The following is an 8623-nucleotide window of genomic DNA, read 5'->3' as shown; positions in this document are numbered from 1 at the left end:
ATTTCGACTGTCTGATGAAATCGTGTCATGAACTACATCGATATTTTCAGGGACTAACACAGAAACTGGCCTTCCCGATCGGTCACCATCTTCAATGAAAATATACCTATTTTGAAGCTTGCAGTCCAATTTTTCACTGTCGCATACGAAGGACATTAATCACCAAGGGTATTAAGCATATCTTCATAAATCTGCTTACCTTTTAACCCTTTTAAATACAGGTACTTGATGATGGCTCGATACTCACAATTTTAGTGGACATCTTCTTTCGTTTAATTTATTGCGTACCTTTGGTTTACTCTTTTGACCTCAAACTTCACACTGACATTTCTAATAAGTTTTTGTTCGTTGCTGTGGTAACTCAATATTTTTTCATGCATGAAACTAGTCTAGGCTAACAAGATATCAATACATCCTCGTATTCATTAGATAAATCGCCTTCAAAATGATTTCATTCTCTTTATCAAAAATTATAAAGTGAAATTTTATCAGTCCATCCAGTAAATTAACGGTTCTGGCCACTGGACATGAAAGAAAAAATGAAAACATGGAGTCAAATATGCATCCCTTCCATGATATATGTTATGTCAGAAATGAGAACACTTCTCACATTTTCGTTGATAAGAGGGCAAAAGATTTTTCGGTAAAATTTCCAAATTTTAGCACTCATTAATCATTATTCTTAACAAAAAACAGGTCATCTACTTCTGTTTGTTGCAGTGGTGCTTTTAGGGATTTTTATCCCTTTAAACCTCCCTTACATCTCACACGATGCAAATTTGCAGCAGAAATCTGATTTTGTGTTTGTCAAAGGTGAGATTCTCAGTCTGATGCTCTAGAACCAACCATTTCCAAGAAAAACACTTAAATTAACATCCCAAGTTCCAAAATTCCCCAGACATGTAGCATGCAGCTCTTGTGCATTTTTGGTTTACAGCCTGTTTAGCTAACCCCTCATTTTAATCCTCTTCTAATCAACAGTCCATATTTTTCACAGATTCGAACTTCGATTCAATAAATTTTCATTTCTTACAATAACAAACATGAGCTATTAACCAATCGTATTGTACCTACATACATAGAACATTCATGATCCTTTATTGATGCTCATATAAATAAAACGATGTATCTACGAGAAGAATTCATTCCTCAGCGCCTCGAACCAAGGAACTCAATTAGCAATTCACGTTGTCATAGCTCCGCTGATAAATCCCGAAATGTCTCTCCTAAACCAACTCATCGTGATGACCACTCTGTGTTCTAGGTACTGCCAGCACAGGCCACACACACTCTCCCGACTCTGCAGATATTATCCGTCGGCTAGACTATGTTACCTCCTATGTAAGTTATTCAAAGAACAAAGGCTATTTGTTAAACTTCTACGATGGCTGTTATTGACATCTTATTTATAGGCGCTCTCCGCTCTGCGGGTCGTTTTTTCAACGAACACCTAAGACGTTTTTAGCGACGGAGAAGGTCGTCGATTTACAACAAGATCGTGATAACCACCAGCCTGGAGATGATGGTGAATGAATTATCAAGATGGCGGCCTTCCGATTAAGTGCCAGGTTGGTGCGTTCGAGAGTTTTATGGCAAGATTAAACTGTTTTCAGGGAAGAGTTTCAATCATAATCTTTGTAACATTCTCGCTGTCACAAGGACTATATTATGGCCTTTTCCTGTTGTTCTCAGTGTTCTCAGCAAGCATTCTGCTCATAATCTAGATCTTTATGTACACTCTCCCATATTCATTACAGTCAGTGACATCGCAGCACCAAGTATAACAAATTTACATATAAAAGAAACCTGACACGACCCAAATGAGAAAAAGAAGACCCAAAACCAAACTTAAAGAACAGATAGCACAATTAAAAGACCTATCCAGAAACAAGGAAACGTCAAAATGATTGGAATATACGAAAACAGAAGAAATAAGAATGAATTCTTGGTAGCAGACATAAAAGAAATTCTACAGCAAATTCAAAGAAACAGAAGAGAAATAGAGTGATCAAACTTGGCAGAAATGTTCAACTTTATAAAGATGTTGTAGTTGGAAGAACTTTCACTCAAATGGATGAAGATGAATCGATGAAAGATTGTCTGGAAGTTCATTCACTCTTTGCATACTCTTTCAGACTTCATGCGTAGGAATTATTGCTACAAGCAAACTTATAAGGGACTTAATGTTGTGGGTATAGGTTAAAGATGGAAGTCGACGGCTACTCAACATATACAGGATATATGTAAACAAATGCGAAGGACTTTAGGAAATGATTTCTCGATGAAAATAAGCAGGGGTAGTTCCTATAATTTTTTTTCGAAATCGACCTCCCTTCCATAATACAGCCTTTGGAAGGCGATGACGATTTGACAGTTTTCAATTTTTTTTACGGGTTCTAAAAAACATTGAGTCATAAAGCTATAGGTACATAATATGAAGCACTAAGTGAATGTTACTCACACAATTTTTTCAGATCTCATAACTTTATTATCAGGGGTTGAAAATAACAACTCCTTATGATTTTCCTTCAAAAATTGTTTCCGTGAGATAGATTTTCGAAAAATAAAATTCTCTTATGGTTTCCCATTCAATTCTGGAGAAAAAAAGTCTCTTGCAAAATTTCGATACAATCGATACTTTTCTCGGAATAGATAAAAACTTACAAGCAGTTCTGATCACTGTTCATTCCATTTCACCGTATAATGATCATAGAATGACTACCTCCCGCTAAAATACATGCATCAACTCTCTGCCTCATAGACCTTTGTATAATGCTTGTGAGTTTTTATTTATTCCGAGAAAAGATTGTATCGAAATTTTGCAATAGACTTTTCTCCAGAATTGAATGGGAAACCATATCTGTAAGAATTTTATTTTTCCAAAATCTATCCCATGAAAAACATTTTGAGGGAAAATCATGAGGAGTTGTTATTTTCAACCCCTTATAACAAAGTTATGAAATCTAAAAAAATTGTGTGAGTAACATCTACTTAGTACCACATAATATGTATAGTTTTATGACTAAAAACTGTCAGCTGGTCATCGCCTTCCAAAGGCTGTATCTTGGAAGAGTGTTTCAAATACTTGGGAAGCTTCATAAATACTAGGTCTAACCTGGACACGGAAATACAACCATATCAATTCAGCAACACGGGCATTCTGGAAGCTAAAGTACAGAGTGGTTCAAAATCATGACCTCAATCTGAAGACCAAAACAGCTGTTTACAAAGCAGTGGTCCTCCCAACGCTTCTTTACGGAAGCGAAAGCTGGACTCCCTACAGGTGACACATTAAACAGCTTGAACAAACGCAACGTCATCTATGACAAATAATGCACAGCAGATGGTTCCACAAAGTTTCAAATGCAAAAGTCTTGCAGCGCGCGAGCTGTATAACAATAATTGAGACTCGAGTAACGAGGGCCCGACTCAGATGGAGCGGCCAGGATGCAAAACACAAGACTCCTCAAAATAGCTCTGTATGGCGAATTCACAGAGGGAGCTCGGAAACCAGGAGGCCAGCATAAGCGGTTCAAGGATATACTGCATCAATCCCTAAAATCAGTTAATGCCAATCATAACTGGGAACAACAAGCGTAGACAGATCACAGAGGAGGTCTCTGGTCCACAGCTATAATGGAGACTCGAAAAGAATACAGCGGCGGCCAGATCTGGTTGGTGACTATCCATGCCCGGAGTGTGGAAGGATCTGTAGATCGCGGTTGGGTCTCTTCGGTCACAGGAGGGCACACTGTAGCAAGTAGCACTAAGAAATTATAAGTTTGGTCGCACCGTAGTCCGGTTTTTTAGTCTTTTTGTAGATTTATTCTCGGTAACGAGATTCAGCAAAGAATGTATGAATGGTAATCTGAAGACAAATCCTTACGCCATAAAATGTTATCTAGGTCTATAAACAAGACAGTCCTTCTACGTTTTGGTGTGTCAATGTCAGCATTCAACACAAAAACGATGTGTATGTTATTTTTCTTTAAAATCTCTCACAATTTGCTGAATTTAAGGTTTTTTATAATTGGGGCAACATTTTCCAAGCCCTTCTTGTTGTATCGATGTATTTTGTGGAATAGATTCCTTGAAGACTAGAAATAGAGATTTTTGTATTGGAATGATTCTATGGAAAACATGGAAGAAATCTTCCTGGAGTGGCGAGAAACGAAGTTCCATTTCAATTAATCAGATTCATAGTTTCATTTCTGAAGTCAACAGCGATAATTTGATTGAATTCCCCAATTGGAAAACTGCTCCCATAACTCCGAACTCGTCCATTCATCTCGGCAGACATCGGATGGAAATTTTACTGCCGCTCCACTATTTGAACTGATGAGATTCCGAATTGTCGAAGACAATTCTTGTTCTTGAGCACTTGAACCGTAAAAATAACGAGAGGGAGCAGAAAGAATATTGTCTCGAACAATGAGCAATTAGTGCATAGAAATGGCATTCGTCTTCGTTACTTGTCTCGACTATGGAAATACGGGGGGAAAACTCTGGGTTCACAGGAGACGAGCGAAGTTCGGTATTTTCCAGATATCTACTTTGGTGCCGTATTGGGTTACGCTAATTATCTTTCATTCTTCTATATCGACCCAGAGCATCATATTTCGGCAATGACGCTGATAGTATATCCTTAGCTTGTCTGGAATAAATAATGAGTTTCCGGAGAATTTTCCGATGAAAAATGCGAGAAAGGCGATCTGTTTACGTGGAATTAAATACTCTAGTGAACTATGTTTTTAGAGTCAGGTTTCCTATGGAAAACAACAAGATGCATGATCCGAGGAAGCGTTGAAAAATTCTTGTGGGTTTTTTTCATTGTATATTCGCTAGGGATGCATTAATAGTATCCGTCTGTTCTGATTACAACTACATAAAATTTTTCTTCATTTTTTTCTAAAACAAACCTTATAACTATAGGGTGTTACAGTTTACGAGCTCTTCCTTAAAGAATCATTGACATCTCAGGCGGCTGTGGAAAATCGAAAATATGTTGGTTATGAGTGTTATGACCCATTCAGGTTACGTCCAGTTCCATAAGCGAATTTAACGTCACTTTAAGCTTAAAGCTTCCTTTACTGTCATTTTTACGTCCGGTTTCATAATCAAATTTAAATTCACTTTAAGCTTAAAGCTTCCTTTACTGTCATTTTTAGTAGGGTTAAAGGAAGCTTTAACGTTAAAGCGGCTTTAGGTTTAATTATGAAACCGGCCGTTAGTATTTTGAATGAACTGACACGTGGACAAATTGCTTATAATAAGTCTAAGCAAAGACCGATGATATTCTGCATTTTGTACTTTATGTTCGAACAAATCGAGAAAATAATTGAATCATTTTTTAATGCTGATCCAATTGCTATGATATTGAGTATTTATTGAGTGTCAATCTGCAAATACTTTTCTAGCTCATATTTATAGAGGGTGAGTTTTTTACTTGTACTTATATTTTAACAAAAGATTCCTGAGGTTGAAAGAAACACTTTTTTCCTTTACCATTTTTCCATATTCAGTTCCATATTTAGAAGATTAAATCCATAAGAAAATGTAATTTTCAGTTATATCTCATAAGCTATTTCATCGAAAGGAATGATTTTCATTGATATGATCAATATTCTCCGAACACAAAATTCCACCTACACCTTCCAATTTCTCATTGTGACCATTACAGAACATAAATATATTTCACTCTTAAGTTCAAGTTGAACTCTCACTAATGAGTATTTGACCATTTTGGAAAATGCAATTATTCCCCATATTTTCTATTTCCATATAATTTGCCGTTTTTGAGTAATTTAATATTCTAGAGTAAAAAAGATCTGTGGAATTCGAAAAATTGGGTACTTTAGCTGAATGCGACTCTGTTTAAGAGATCCACAGATGTAGTGTCATAGATTTAGCTTGTTATTCTGAAGGGTATTTTGTTTTCCAGGGATGACATGTCTCACTATGAAAACTTAATGCCCATATGTGTTTATCTAGTGGAAGACTAATCTGACACACTCGATTATATCTATACAGCAGTGGCGGCTGGTCTGTGAGGGCTATAGGGCTACAGCCCCCCATACAAGAAATCACAAGAAATCAATCCTTTTATGCTATTTACCTTCCCATACAATTTTCAATGAAAATATTACTTTCCACGGTTATTTATATAATTTATTAATGTAAAACTTTCATGCGACTCCTGCAGTTTTGTTTATTTCAATCATAATCTAGCAGTTCGTCCCTGCATGGGCGATGAATCGTGTAGCCCCGAATTCTTGCATTCGGACAGTCATTCGGCTCCAGCCGCAACTCTTCGTGTCGGTCGTTTTAAGGAGTAAAAGGGCTACGATAAAAGTCGCCCCTATCCGCTTCATTCTAGCCGCTGCCGGCTAGCGTATAGACATCTTAGCGTGCGTTCGTATTTGTTTACGTTTTCAAATCACGGCGGACAATAGTGTTCAAAATATTTTGAAAACTGATTTCGCGAGGCTTTCGCTAGCGGAAAAAAGCCGTATTCAACTGCTGGGTAGACCGATTCCCGATTTAAATTTAACCCAGGCAGATAAAACTCCAAAAACTTCTCAAGACAAGTGTATAACAATTGATAACGTATGGGCAAGGGCAGGATTTAGAGATTTGAAGCACCTCAATGAAAAAATTAAGAAGCATGAGCTATCTGCCAAGCATGTAAATTGTTCGACAGAATTAGCTTTTCTGGTTACGACTAATATCGCTGCTCAATTAGAATACCGGAATGATATTATTAAGCACAACGAGCAAGTAGATAAGAACAGGTATGTTTCAAAAAGAATTATAAATTGCATAAAATTTTGCGGAAAACTGGTTTTAAAATTTCATATTTTTATTATTATTCTAAAAGTAGCCCCCTAGTGAACTAGATCACGAGCCGCCACTGCTATACAGGGTGAGTCTTTGACTCGTACAAATATTTTAACAGTACGTACTGTAGGTAGATTCTTGGGGTCAAAAGAAACACTTTTTTCTTTACCATTTTTTCCGATTCGACCCTGATAAAAAGACAAAACCATTTTGAGTTGTCATAATGAGCTGTGTCACCCCTGGAAAAATAAAATTATCTTCAGAATAACTAGCTGAATCTGTGATCAGTGGATCTTTTAAACAGAGTTGTATTGAGCCAAAGTACCCAATTTCGCAGATACTTTTCAATTTTTAAACATCAAAATACTCGAAAACGGCTTATTATACGAGGAAATATGAGGTATACCTACCCTTATTTTACAAAACTTTTAAATATTCATTAGATTCAAGAGTTGGGTTCTTTGAATTTATGGTATTTTTATAGTACGTACCTAATGGTCATGATAAGAAAACTGGAAGACGTGGATGATATCTTGTGTTCGAAGAAGATTCATCAAATAAATGAAAAACTACACTCCAAAATTCATTTCATTCGATGAAACCGTTTGTGAGATAACATTTTTTTATGGTTCTTCAACAGCCTGTATCTTCCAAAGCGAGCCAATACGGAAAAAAATGTAAAGGAAAAATGTGTTTCTTTTTGACCTCAGAAATCTACTGTTAAAATATTGGTACGAGTCAAAAACTCATCCTGTATAATTATTTTTTATATTGATGATTGATGACGATGTTTTCTATAGTGAAATAATTTTACAGGAATTTGGACAACTTATATTAATGTAGAGATGAAATTAAAATTATCCAAATTCCTGTAAAATTATTTCATTATTTTTTATATTTTTGACTTAGGTACTCTAGACACTCATCCCATCGATGAAAGGGCATACCCCATTTGACATTTTTCTTTCCACAACATAAGCTCGAGTAAACCACGTTCAGCACCGTGGGCTCTCCCACCAAATAGAATGGTAGTTGGAGGGTAGTGTCTTCGAGCCTTCTTTGGTAGAGGCTGAAAGCTGAATACCCTCATTTAACCTTTGGGACAAGTTCACTATTGACACACAACCTGACTATACCAGAGTTGTAGTGGCAAGACTCATAGAAAATAGATTGCACAAGAGTTACCGAAATTTTTTTATGGATTATCGAACCAGCAACGGGGTGGCTTATGGCGAGGGGTTTTGTGGACTTATGCAGGTTATTTCCAGAAGCCAAAAATTAAATATGGCTCACTCACGCTCTGCTGGACACGTGATACCAAATCTGACTCAAAGCGGGCGCGCGTATATATTGGTAATGGCCATCTCCCATTATTCGATTTGTGTTGTTAATGGCTTTTGAATTGGGAACCCCTGGCGAATGCATCGTTTCAACCGTAACGGCCCCGTCCAACGCATAAATAATATAATTGTCAGATAATTAGAAAAGATAACAGTTATTTGATGCACGCCCAAACAATGCGGCAAGAGTTAATTCTATTAAAATTACTCCGGTAAAAACACTATCCGTTTGGCCAGAGAAAGTTCACGCCATGAAATATGCAGATGCTCGGCGAGCTGTTGGACCTTTTTTTTTGGAACAATTACGGTGGATACGACTTGAGGTCCTTCGGTTCTGAATAACTCATGGTCTCTTATTGGGAACGACATTAAATTTTTAAGTTCTCGCCCATAAATAATCACGGTGAATTTGCGTAGCTGGCAAGAATGAATTCCTAAATTAGACA

Source organism: Coccinella septempunctata, chromosome 2, assembly GCF_907165205.1.
Source record: "Coccinella septempunctata chromosome 2, icCocSept1.1, whole genome shotgun sequence".
Taxonomy (NCBI): domain Eukaryota; kingdom Metazoa; phylum Arthropoda; class Insecta; order Coleoptera; family Coccinellidae; genus Coccinella; species Coccinella septempunctata.
This window is presented reverse-complemented; position numbering follows the sequence as displayed.